The sequence below is a fragment of the Fukomys damarensis genome, unplaced genomic scaffold (assembly GCF_012274545.1).
Source record: "Fukomys damarensis isolate Sample0158 unplaced genomic scaffold, DMR_v1.0_HiC HiC_scaffold_30, whole genome shotgun sequence".
Classification (NCBI taxonomy): domain Eukaryota; kingdom Metazoa; phylum Chordata; class Mammalia; order Rodentia; family Bathyergidae; genus Fukomys; species Fukomys damarensis.
In genome coordinates, this window is record NW_022900942.1 from 25,931,073 (window position 1) to 25,942,179 (window position 11,107).

The following is an 11,107-nucleotide window of genomic DNA, read 5'->3' on the forward strand; positions in this document are numbered from 1 at the left end:
CCATTGGGAGTTTATGTTGAAAATATATTCACAAAGATATATGAGAATATTAGTTGTTTAAAGGGTAAAATTTTGAGAACAATGTTCTCAAAGAACTGATTAAATATGGCTCATATATACAATAGACTATTACAAATCTGTGCTTAGTGGCAATCAAAAAATTGTTGGGTGAAAATAGAACAAATGGCATAGATTAAATATTATAATTCCATTTATAAAACTTTATGTCTCCATGTGCCTATATATATATAGACACAGTAAAAAATGCCTAGAAGAATGACTCTTAAAATTTTCACAGTGCCTGTCTCTAGATATTTTGTTTTCTAAATGTTTTGAATCAAATAAACCTATTTTTAAGGGAGGGCAGGGACAAGGGGAAAAAATGAGAACCAAGACCTGTCATGTAGAGGTACAAGATCCCAACAATGAATGTAATTGTACTGTATCTCTAAAATGTACCAATAAACTCAATTAAAGTGGAAAAAAAAACCCAAATAAACCTATTCTTTTTTTTTTTTGCCTGGCACCAGCAATCCAACTCACAACCATGCACTTGTGAGGCAGGTGCAATGCCACTGAGCTAAATCTCAGGCCCCTAAACTTATTCTTTTTTTTTGAGACAGGGTCTCACTGTCTCACTATGTAGTTGAGACTGACCTGGAACTCATTGTATAGCCCAGGCTGGTCTCGAACTCACAGCAATCCTCCTGCCTCAGCCTCCCGAGTGCTGGGATTACAGGCATGCGCCACCACGCCCGGCCTAACATTCTGCATTTTGACTGAAAGTTGGCTACCCAAGGGTCTGCACTGTAGTTAATCAATGTATTGTGTTGCTGGGGACCAAACTCTGAGCTTCACACATGCTGAGCAAATGCTCTACCACTGAGTTACATCTTCATCCCAAGGATATATATTTTATGATGTTACTGAACTCTTTGCTTTAGCTGGTTGTGTGATGACGCACTAAAGCAACGCTGTTCACCTACACGTTGGATCACTGTGGCACAAGGAGATTGTGTAACTCACCCAGAATCCATGAACTCAAGATGGGCATTCAAGGCAAAGGCGAGACTGGGACAAACTTGTGAAATCAGCAAGATTTGTAGTCCCTTCTACTTGGAGTTTAACCCAGTCTTCCTCCTCCGATCCATAACCTTAGACAACACTATGTCACCCTCCCTAATAAAACATTTCTCAAACTGCTGGGTGTGGTGGTGCACGCCTGTAATCTCAGCATTCAGGAGGCTGAGGCAGGAGGATTGCTATGATTTTGAGACCAGCCTGGGCTACACGGTGAGTTCCAGGTCAGTCTCAACTACATAGTGAGACCCTGTCTCAAAAAACAAAACAAAACAAACAAACAAACAAAACCCTCAAGAGCTTTCACTTGGAGAAATTTGAAAATTATTATTATTTTTGGTCTTGTGAATGCTAGCTGAGGCTCTACCATGGAGTCACACCCCTAGCCCCCAATTTGAAGACTATTGATTACCAATGTTTTCTCATATCTACAGGTGTATAAATTCTATTTTAATCTAAATCCAAGGCCAGCAAAAGCAAACCCAATGAAATAACTGTGTGTTGTCCAGAGCCTCCAGGGACTTCAGAGACAAGTCACTCGTCTAGTCTGAGATGTGCTTGGACTGAGGGCCACTGCCTGTCATGGTTTTAATGTTTAGATCTTCAGGGCCCAAAAGGCCCTTACAAATCATTTGTGACCCTAGTCACTGAATGCCTTCTGAACTTCCCTGAGGATACAGAGAAAAGGAAACAAACAGATGTCAGCCCCACAAAGACAACTATTTTGTAGAAGATTCCAAGACAGCACGTATGTGTCAAGTGTCACCACCTGGACGTCCTCCCTGATGCCAGTGCCCAGGGAAGGCTGGGTGACAGATTGCTGGACCTCTCTCCACACAGTGCTTCAAGGCCACAGTGTGGCCAATGGTTTGATATAAGTAAGGCTAACATAGTGTGCTATACATTTGACAGCTGAAAAAACTAGAAAAAATAAACAAAAATGAGCGATTTTCTCATTGTTTTAAAAGCAAGGCCATTTTAAGGAATTCATTAAGAGGAAAGCAAGATAAAGTAAACTATTCTAGGAGAAGACTGTACTTTCAGACAATTTTTTACAACTGTGCATTATTTGCAAGATCCCACTTACCCCTGGTTTTAGACCCAAAATTAATGAATTAACATATTTATTTATTTCTAGACAAGGTCTTGTTATGTAGCTCAGGCTGGCCTTGAACTCATGATCCTCCTACCTCTGTTTCCCATGTGGTGAGATTACAAAATTTGCACCACCACTTCCAGCTACAAATTTGCTTCTTTTTTTTTTTTTTTTGGTACTGGGGATAGAACTCGGATCCTTGCTCTTGTGAGGCAAGCAGTGGAACCACTGATCTAAATCCCCAGCCCAATTCACTTTTGATTTAAATGGAAATTAGATTGAGGGTGTCCTCCTCCCCATACAGGGGATGAACCCAGGGCCTCACATAGCCTAGGCAAGTGCTCTACCACTGAGCTACATCTCCAGCACTACAGTGGGTGTCTGAGGGCTGTAGTTTGGATCTGGAATGTCCCCCTTAAGGCTCATGTGTTAAAGACTTGTGTCCCCAGCCCATGGCCTTATTGGAGGTGGTGGACCATTTAGTAGGCAGGGCCTAGAGAAAGGAGTCTTGGAAATTGAAGGAATGCCCTTGATGGGGATGTTGGGATCCTGGCCTCTCTAGCTTTTCTCCCCTGCCTCCTCGAGGTATGCAGTCTCCTCTGCCATGTGCTGTGCTGCCACAGGGCCAAAGGAAGCCTGGGGAGGCGACCATGGACTGAAGCCTTTAAAACTGTGAGCCAAAATAAGCCTTTTTTTCCATTTAAGTTGATCAACTCAGGTATTTTGTCAAACCAAAGGGTGATTGACTGGGGAGAGTTGTCTATTTTTAGAATTGCGCTCCTTTATGTCAAGAAACATGTTTAATTAACCTGCAAAGCCAAGACACTGAAGGGCTGGGGATTTAGCTCAGCGGTTCGGTGGCCTGCCTTGCAAGAACAAGGACCCGAGTTCAATCCCCAGTACCAAAAAAAAAAAACCAAACAAACAAAAACAAAAAACCAAGACACTGAAATAGCAAGCTACTATTTATTTGATATCACTATTTATGAAATTAAATCACATTATGGCCTGGTATCCCTTCATCATTCTTTTTATTTGCTCTTCAGAGCATCATTTATTTCCATTGTTAAGTACCAGCCTTAGGGAATATTCAATAAAGATGGCCCTGGAGGTGAAGCTCAGGGGTACCACACTTGCCAAACAAGTGCAAGCTTTTGGGTTTGATCCTCAGTACCACAAACAAAACAAAACAAAACAACAAAACCAAATATATGCATGCTTTAGGAAAATGGAAATTGCTTTTCCTCCCCAAATTATCTGTTTTCCTTTTCTGTTTATCTGCTTCTCACTCTATCCTCCCCAGTCTTCCTGCTCCTTTGGCCTCTGAAAAGTTTCAGAATGTATATCTTCAACAGAATTGTTTGGCTACACTTGCAGTTATTTGCCAGGAATCAGTTTCTATCTGTTGCTATTTGTAGCACACCAACAAAACACAAACAAACAACCAGAAGTGGCCTTAAAGTTAGGCTTGTGTAGGGATTAAAGAGAATATATATGAACAACATTTTTGAACATTTTATTTGGGAACGTACGTGGAAACAAAGCCATTGGAAGGGCTGGGGATTTAGCTCAGTGGCGTCGCACCTGCCTTGCGAGCGGAAGGTCCTGAGTTCAGTCCGGGTACTGGGGGTGAGCCATTGGTGGAAGAAGGCGGATGCTTGTGGTCTAAAATTAAGAAACTAAAAAAAGAAAAGAGATTAAGAAACTAAATTGAGTGGCTTGAGAGGGGTCCTACCTGTGTCGAGGTCCAAAAGCCAATGTCAACTAAGGAGACTTGCTGAATTGAAGATTCACTTTCACAATTCTGGCTACAGCATTGCAAAATAAATTCATTTCAGTTGAGGAATCTCCTCCTATTCCTGCGTCAAGATAATTATTATCAGGGAAGCCAAGAGATGGCGCTGTGGGTCCAAGAGAAAGGAAAGGCCGCAGGGTCCCGCCGTCTCCGTGCTCTTCAGAGGTCACTGCGATGCTCTCTAGAGCCTGTAGTTTATCTGATTGGCTTTAGCCTTGTTTTAGTGGGTTCCTCAAGCTTAGAGGGAATGCCCATGCCGGAGTATGTATGTGCATCGGAGAATCGTTTTACCTTGTTCCCAGGACCAGCGGAGCTCCCAGGGCTCATGATACACAACTACAAGGAAAACCCAGGGGTGGTGGTGCGTGTTTGTAACCCAGCCCTGGCTGAGGCCGAGGCAGAGGAGGACTGAAAGTTCAAGCCCACACCCAGCAATTTAGTAAAAATAAATAAATAAATAATAAATAAAAAGAGCTGGGGACCTAGCACAGTGCAAAGGCCCAGGGTTCAGTTTCCGGTTCAGGGAGGGGTCGAAGCTCACCCGTGAGTTTTAGTTTTGTTGAAAATGGAATCTGGCAAGGATTGGAAGGGCGATGATCTGTGAATAGTCATTGGAAAGCTTGGACTCATACGCAATAGCCTGGCATAAATGAAAAAGTTGGGTTTGGTTGAAAAAGAAGAAAACAGATGGACCAAAGCAAAAGTCAAACCAAATAATTATCGTTACAAATCAACTTTAAAAAAATCATTTATTTTTGTACCAGGGTTGTAACTCGGGACCTTGCGATTGTGAGGCAGGCGGCGGAACCACTGAGCTAAATCCCCGTCTCCATCGTAAATCACCTTTGAGCTTTTGGAATGTTATAAATCTGCTTTCATGTAATGAGCACACTTTTGTCTCTTTCCATCTGTCGATATAAAGACAAGTCCCTCTAGGAATCAAGTTGCATTCAGCCTTTTTATCAGCAATGCATGGTTACAATTTATTTGATTCTCACACATCATTTACTATGTTAGAACCAGAAAAGTTCTTTAAAAAAAGAAAAAGCAAGCAAGGGCTGGTGTGTAGCTCAGTGGTGGAGAATGCGCTGAGCTTACACAAAGTCCTGGGTTCCATTCCCAACACTGCAAAAGCTAACAAAAAGAAAAAATAAAGCACTGGATATGATGGTGGTGTAATCCCTTGTAATTCCTCTGGGAAACTGAGGGAGGAAGATCCCAAGTTTGAGCTCAACCTGGGCAATTGTGTGAATTAGTAAGACCCTCTATCAAGATAAAAAAGGGCTGGGGATGCAAGTCAGTGTTGAAGGCCCTGAATTTAGTCCTCCTTATCACGCGCACACACACACACACGCACACACACACGCACGCACACACAACTACGATGGTAGTTTTTGTTTTTAATTGGGTCTTGCTAAATTGGTTAGGCTGGTCTCAACATTTGTAGTCTTCAAGTAGCTGGGATTACAGGTGTGCACCAAGACATCTAGAGAACAAGTAAGTTTTGAGAGATGTTAGAAAAATTTAAAAAGTAGGAGAGTTAACTTCAGAGCTAAGGTGGTGACCATCCTCTGCGAGCTCAGCAGGCACCTCATCTTTGTAAGTTCTGAGAAGGATGTGACTTTCCTTTTTTCCCCAAGCTCATTTTAACTATCATACTAATTTTTTTCTTTGGTACTGGGGATGGAACTTGGGCCCTTGCATTTGTGGCAGGCAGTGGAACCATTGAGCCAAACCCGCGACTATCATACTAATTTTTACTTTCAACCTCTCACCCAGACCAATCAGTGTGTTGGGTAGGTAATATCAAGTTCCTGTAATTTAGAGTTTGAAAGGTTTTTGTTTGTTTGTTTTGGTGTGGGAATCGAATTCGGGTCTTTGTGCTTGCAAGGCAGGTGGTGGAACCGCTGAGCTAAATCCCGGCCCTAGAGTTCAAAATGTTTTAATACTGATTTAGAACACAGTTTCTGTCATGCATAGTGATCCAGAGACTCATAGGATGAGGGAATATTTTATGTCCCTTGAGGAAGATCTTGGTACCCGATTTGTCTGGCAGATGAATTAAGAGAAGAAGGAAGGAGAAGAAAAGACGGGAAGGAATGAAGGCAGAAAGGAGGGAGGGAGGCAGAAAGGCAGGTAGTTGGGAATCAGGAAAGGAAAGAGATAAAAGAAACTTCTATCGGTTAACTTAAATGAACCCTAAGAATTTTCTGGGTCAATTAAAATTCTCACAGCTCTAATCACTCTTTTTTTTCTTTTTTTTTTTTTTTTTTTGTGGTACCAGGGATCAAACTCAGGTCTTTGTGTTTGCCTGCAAGGCAGGTAGCAGACCACTGAGCTAAATCCCCGGCCCTCAAATCACTTTTAAGATGTTACTTTAAAGTGGTGAAGGGAGGGCAGGGACAAGGGGAGAAAATGAGAACCAAGACCTGTCATGTAGAGGTACAAGATCCCAATAATGAATGTAACTGTACCTAAAATGTACCAATAAACTCAATAAGGAGGAAAAAAAGATGTTACTTTAGTGCTTGAGGGTATGGTTCACTGATAGAGCTCATGCTGTATGCACAAAGCACTAGGTGCAATCTCTAGCCATCCTGCCTTTCTCTTCTAAAATGTTCATTTTTATATTTGTGTGTGGTACTGGGGATCAAATTCGGGTCCTTGTCCTTGTGAGGCAGGCGGCAGAACCACTGAGCTAAATCCCGGCCCCATCCCAGCCCTTTTAATTTTATTTATTTATTTATTTTTTAAAGACAGGGTCTTGCTAAATTGGCCAGGTTGGGCTTGCACTTGCAATCCTCCTACCTCTGCCACTCAGAATGCTAGGATGACAGGCATATTCCACAACGCCCAGTTTCAAAATACAAAATATTCTTCTATTCTTCTTCTTCTTTTTTTTAATGGATAGAACTCTGGACCTTGCACTTGTGAGGCAGGCAGCGGCACCACTGAGCTAAATCTCTGGCCCTTCTTTTAGTTTTTTGAGACAGGGTTTCACTATGTGATTCATACTGGCCTTGAGTTCACCATTTAGCCCAGGTTTTCCTCAAACTCACAGCAACCCTCCTGCCTCAGCCTCCCAAATGCTGGGGTTACAGGTGTGCACCACCATGTCTAGCTTCAAAATATTCTTTTAACCTTATTTGTAGTCATTTCTTTAAAATTTAATTTTATCAGTACATTTTAGGTATACAATATGACATTTATCATTAGAGATTTGTACCTTTACGTAATATGTCTTGATTCTTATTTTTTCCCTTTTCCCTGCCCTCCCTTCAAAACCTCCACCTCTCTCTATTTTTTGTGGTCAAGTTTTAAAGCACCTTGAGAGGAAGTCTAGTTGTACAGACACATCCTGGTGATGCTCAGCCCCTTCCCAACACCTTCACAGAAACCAATTCCTCGTGATGACAGTTTCCTCTTTCCTGTCCCGTAGAGCAGAGAGCATCTAGTTGCCATAGTCTTGGCATATCAGAAGAACCATTGTTGAATTGTTGCCATATATTTACACTTCTGGCAAGATAACCCACTGTCTTTGACCTTCCTCTGAAAACGTGTCCTCCAGGCCTCTAATTCTGAAATGGGTTTTTACGAGTTTGAAGCCTTCTCTAAATTTTCCACCCTCTCAAGCTACATGGGCCATGGGTGTCAGTGAGTTTTGAGTTCTAAAGGAAGAACTGTTAAGAGGGAGAATGTTTTTCCTTCTGTTGACTGCCAGTTACACAATGGGGTGATCCTTTCTGGGGTGAGCCAGGGTCGGAGCTTGTATTATGGGAAACCAGAATGCCAGTTCCCGCTTGCTTCTTGGACAAGAATCCTCCCTCAGGCATCAAAACTCAGTCCTCCTTCTCTCTCATAGAGACAGGGGGCATATTTGTGTTTTGTCTTGGTACTTAGGGAAAAACATTCCCCAGAATATGGAAACAGTCATGACATTTTAAAAAATCCTGCAGAACTTTTTGTTGTGCTAGAATTTAGGAAGATTTTAAGAATGGAAAACAATGTAGCAATCACTGCTTCCCAAAAGAGAAAATCTGGGACTCAGATGAACCTTGCTGTCCTGTCCCTTGTTTAGACTGACACATTCCAGGTACTTTCAGCTTGCCGCCATTAGCATTTTGGGTTTTTTCACCTAACTTTTTTTTTGGTATCAGGGATTGAATTTGAGCCCTTGTACTTGCAAGGCAGGTGGTGAAACCACTGAGCTAAATCCCCAGCCCTCACCTAACTTTTATTTGAAAAATTTCAAATCAACAGAATAGTTAAGTGCACACATATCCTTCATTTATTCCACAGTTGTTAGGATTTTGCTACATTCACTTTATTGCTCTTTCTTCACACACCCATACAACACTCCTATGTTGAATGGAAATAGGTGAAAATAAATTGCTGTCATAACATTTTACGTCTAGGTATATTAGTCAACAACTCCTGAGAATAAAACAGTTTCCTATAGAATCATCATATCACTCCTAGGAAAATGAATATTTGTTTCATAATGTCATCCAATGTATAATCCGTATTCAAATTTCCCAAATGCCCCCCAAAATATCTTTCTGAAGCTATTCTATTTTCTGATCTTTCCAATCTAGGTTTCTTGTATCAGTATCTTTAGTCTCTTAAGTCTCTTCCAGTCAGTTGTGGAAGGATCCAGGCCAGTTGGTCTTGTCCCATGTTCCATGTTCTGAAATGATCTGATTGTTTCCTTATGATTAGATTCAACAGAAACAGTTTTGCCAAGAATGACACATTGGTATTATTACATACTTCTTACTGTATCACATCAGGAGGTCCATAAAGCCAAGGCTAAATTTGATCACTTTTTTTTATTTTAATTTTTGGTACCGGGGATTGAACTTGGATTTGATCACTTTCTTAAGATAATGTCTACCATATCTCTCCAAGGTAAAGACATGTTTTGCTTTGTAAGGGGCAAGTAATATGTAAGTAGTTATTTTTGCTGTTGTTGTTTTTGGTGCTAGAGATCAAACTCAGACCCTTTTGAGGCAGGTGGTGGAACCACTGTGCTAAATCCCCAGCTCTGAGTGGTATTTTTGAATCTCTAATCTAATTTGTTTTTCATTTAGTCTTTCCACTGAGGGTTTTCCTTTGTGTTTTGTGTGTGTGTGTGTGTGTGTGTGTGTGTGTGTGTGTGTGATGGGGAAAGTATACTGGATATTGAACCCAGGATCTTCATACTGAGCTACACCCCCAGCACCTTTTTATTTTTATTTTTAAAAATTTGAGACTTGGAATTGCTAAATTGCTAAGTTGCCTAGTTGGGCTCAAACAACTTGAGTGCCTCCTGCCTCATTTTCCCAGAGTGCTGGGATTACTGGTGTCCACCAACCATGTCCAACTTCTTTCTGTCCTTTTTCCTTTGCCTGCTCAATACAGAAGGTTTAAAAAAATAGCAATCTTCTAATTTTATCGTTCCTTCCAATTAGCTGATATTGTAAAATATTCCCCCACCCCTATAGTACTGTAGGCTGAAAACACTCACTCACTTTACTGAATTATTGCTGGGTTGTCTTGGACTCTTGATGGGAGACTTCTGCCTTTTCTATGACTGAGGGTATAAAATGACATAAGTGGGTGGTAATGAAGTTGTCTCTATTTTATTGTGTTTCTTGTAATAAAATTGCAGGGATTTGGATACCACTTCAAATAACTCAGCTTTTTATCTTGTTTCCTTGTTAACACTTAAAACAGGTCACAAAATGTACAAAGTGGTATTTGATGGGTGGGAAGGCAGTGCAATGCTTTGAATGTTCCCCCATTCATGTGTTGAAATCTTAACCCTCAAGGCAGTGGTACAAGCCAATGGCCTTTGGAACGTGATTAGTTCCCGTGGGCTCTGCCCTCATTAAAGAGATCCCAGAGAGCTGGTTAGATTTTTCTACTACATGAGGACACAGAAGTGCCTTCTGTGAGAAAGTAGGTCAAAACCAGGCACCAAATTTGCTGGCACTTTGATCTTGGATACCCCAGCATCTAGAACTGTAGGAAATAAACTTAAATTGTTTATAAACTACCCAGTTTATGGCATTTTGCTATAGTATCCCAAGAAGACTAAGACAAACAGTGACCATAACCTTCAATTGGGTCGTGTATGCTGACAACCAGTTGTGCTGTTTTCTCCTTGTTCTCCACCCTCTCCCTCTCCAGGGTGTTTCTTTTACACCCACTCTCCCTTCAAACCTTCAACACTAATAACCTCAGGTATCTTTACTCTTAGCCAGTGACCTTGCTTCCTACTTCTTTGATGAGAAAGAATTAATTAGAAGTGCCTTCCATGATTTCTTGGAACTCCACTGCCCACCGTCCAGTCTTTGCCCAGCCTTTGCAACCACGCACTGTGCTCTGCTTTGCTTGGTGCCAGGGAGCCATCAGTGCTCCTACCAGAAACCCATCCCTTCCCTGTGCACCAGATCCCACCCTTCTCAGTCACTCATATCATTACTCAAGCCATGTTTCTCCTTCTCCTGCATCATCTAAAGTATTATCTGTACATTGTTATTGGAAAACTATGGGGTTATCATTTTTCACAGCTGAAGAACACCCTCCTTCTGACCTTTTCCTGACCAGCATTACTCTGCTGTCCTTTGAGGCAAAACTTGTCAAAACCACAATATGGTGTTCATGTTGTCTTTTCCTATTCACTCTTAAATTCTTTCTGATGTTGCTTTTCCCTTTATCTCTCCAGTAAAACTATTTCTCGAAGATCACCAATAATCTCCTTTTTGCTACCTCAAAGAATCAGAGGCCCTCCTTTGAGTGCTTGGAAGTCTTTGGGGCAGCTGATCACTTCCCACTTCCCCAGTCCACTTCCTTTGTTGCCTTCCACAACACCTTCCATTTTCTTCATTTACCTCAGATTTGTGGGCTCTGTACCTTCAAACCTTAACTCTGTACATCCAAATCTCCCTAACCTGCTCCACCTAGTCTTTTCCACCCCAAGGGGTGCAACCTCACTTTTCAGCACAAAAACTTTGGAGGCATAGTCTTAATTGACTTTCTGTTGATGTGACAAAATACGTAAGGATAACAATTTCATGGAGAAAAGACATTTTGGCTTTCAGTCTATGATCACTTGGCTTCCTTGCTTCTAGGCCTATGGAGACACCATCATA

At 41.5% G+C, this 11,107-nt stretch overlaps 1 long non-coding RNA gene across 1 annotated transcript in view; it reads right to left on the reverse strand.

Annotated features, from left to right (window-relative positions):
- Positions 1-3,739: 3,739 nt before the first annotated feature.
- Positions 3,740-11,107, reverse strand: part of LOC117283734 — a 114,587-nt gene continuing 107,219 nt past the window's right edge. Inside the window, exon 3 of the long non-coding RNA XR_004514769.1 lies at positions 3,740-3,855. This is a non-coding gene — a long non-coding RNA (uncharacterized LOC117283734). The remainder of the gene's footprint in view (positions 3,856-11,107) is intronic.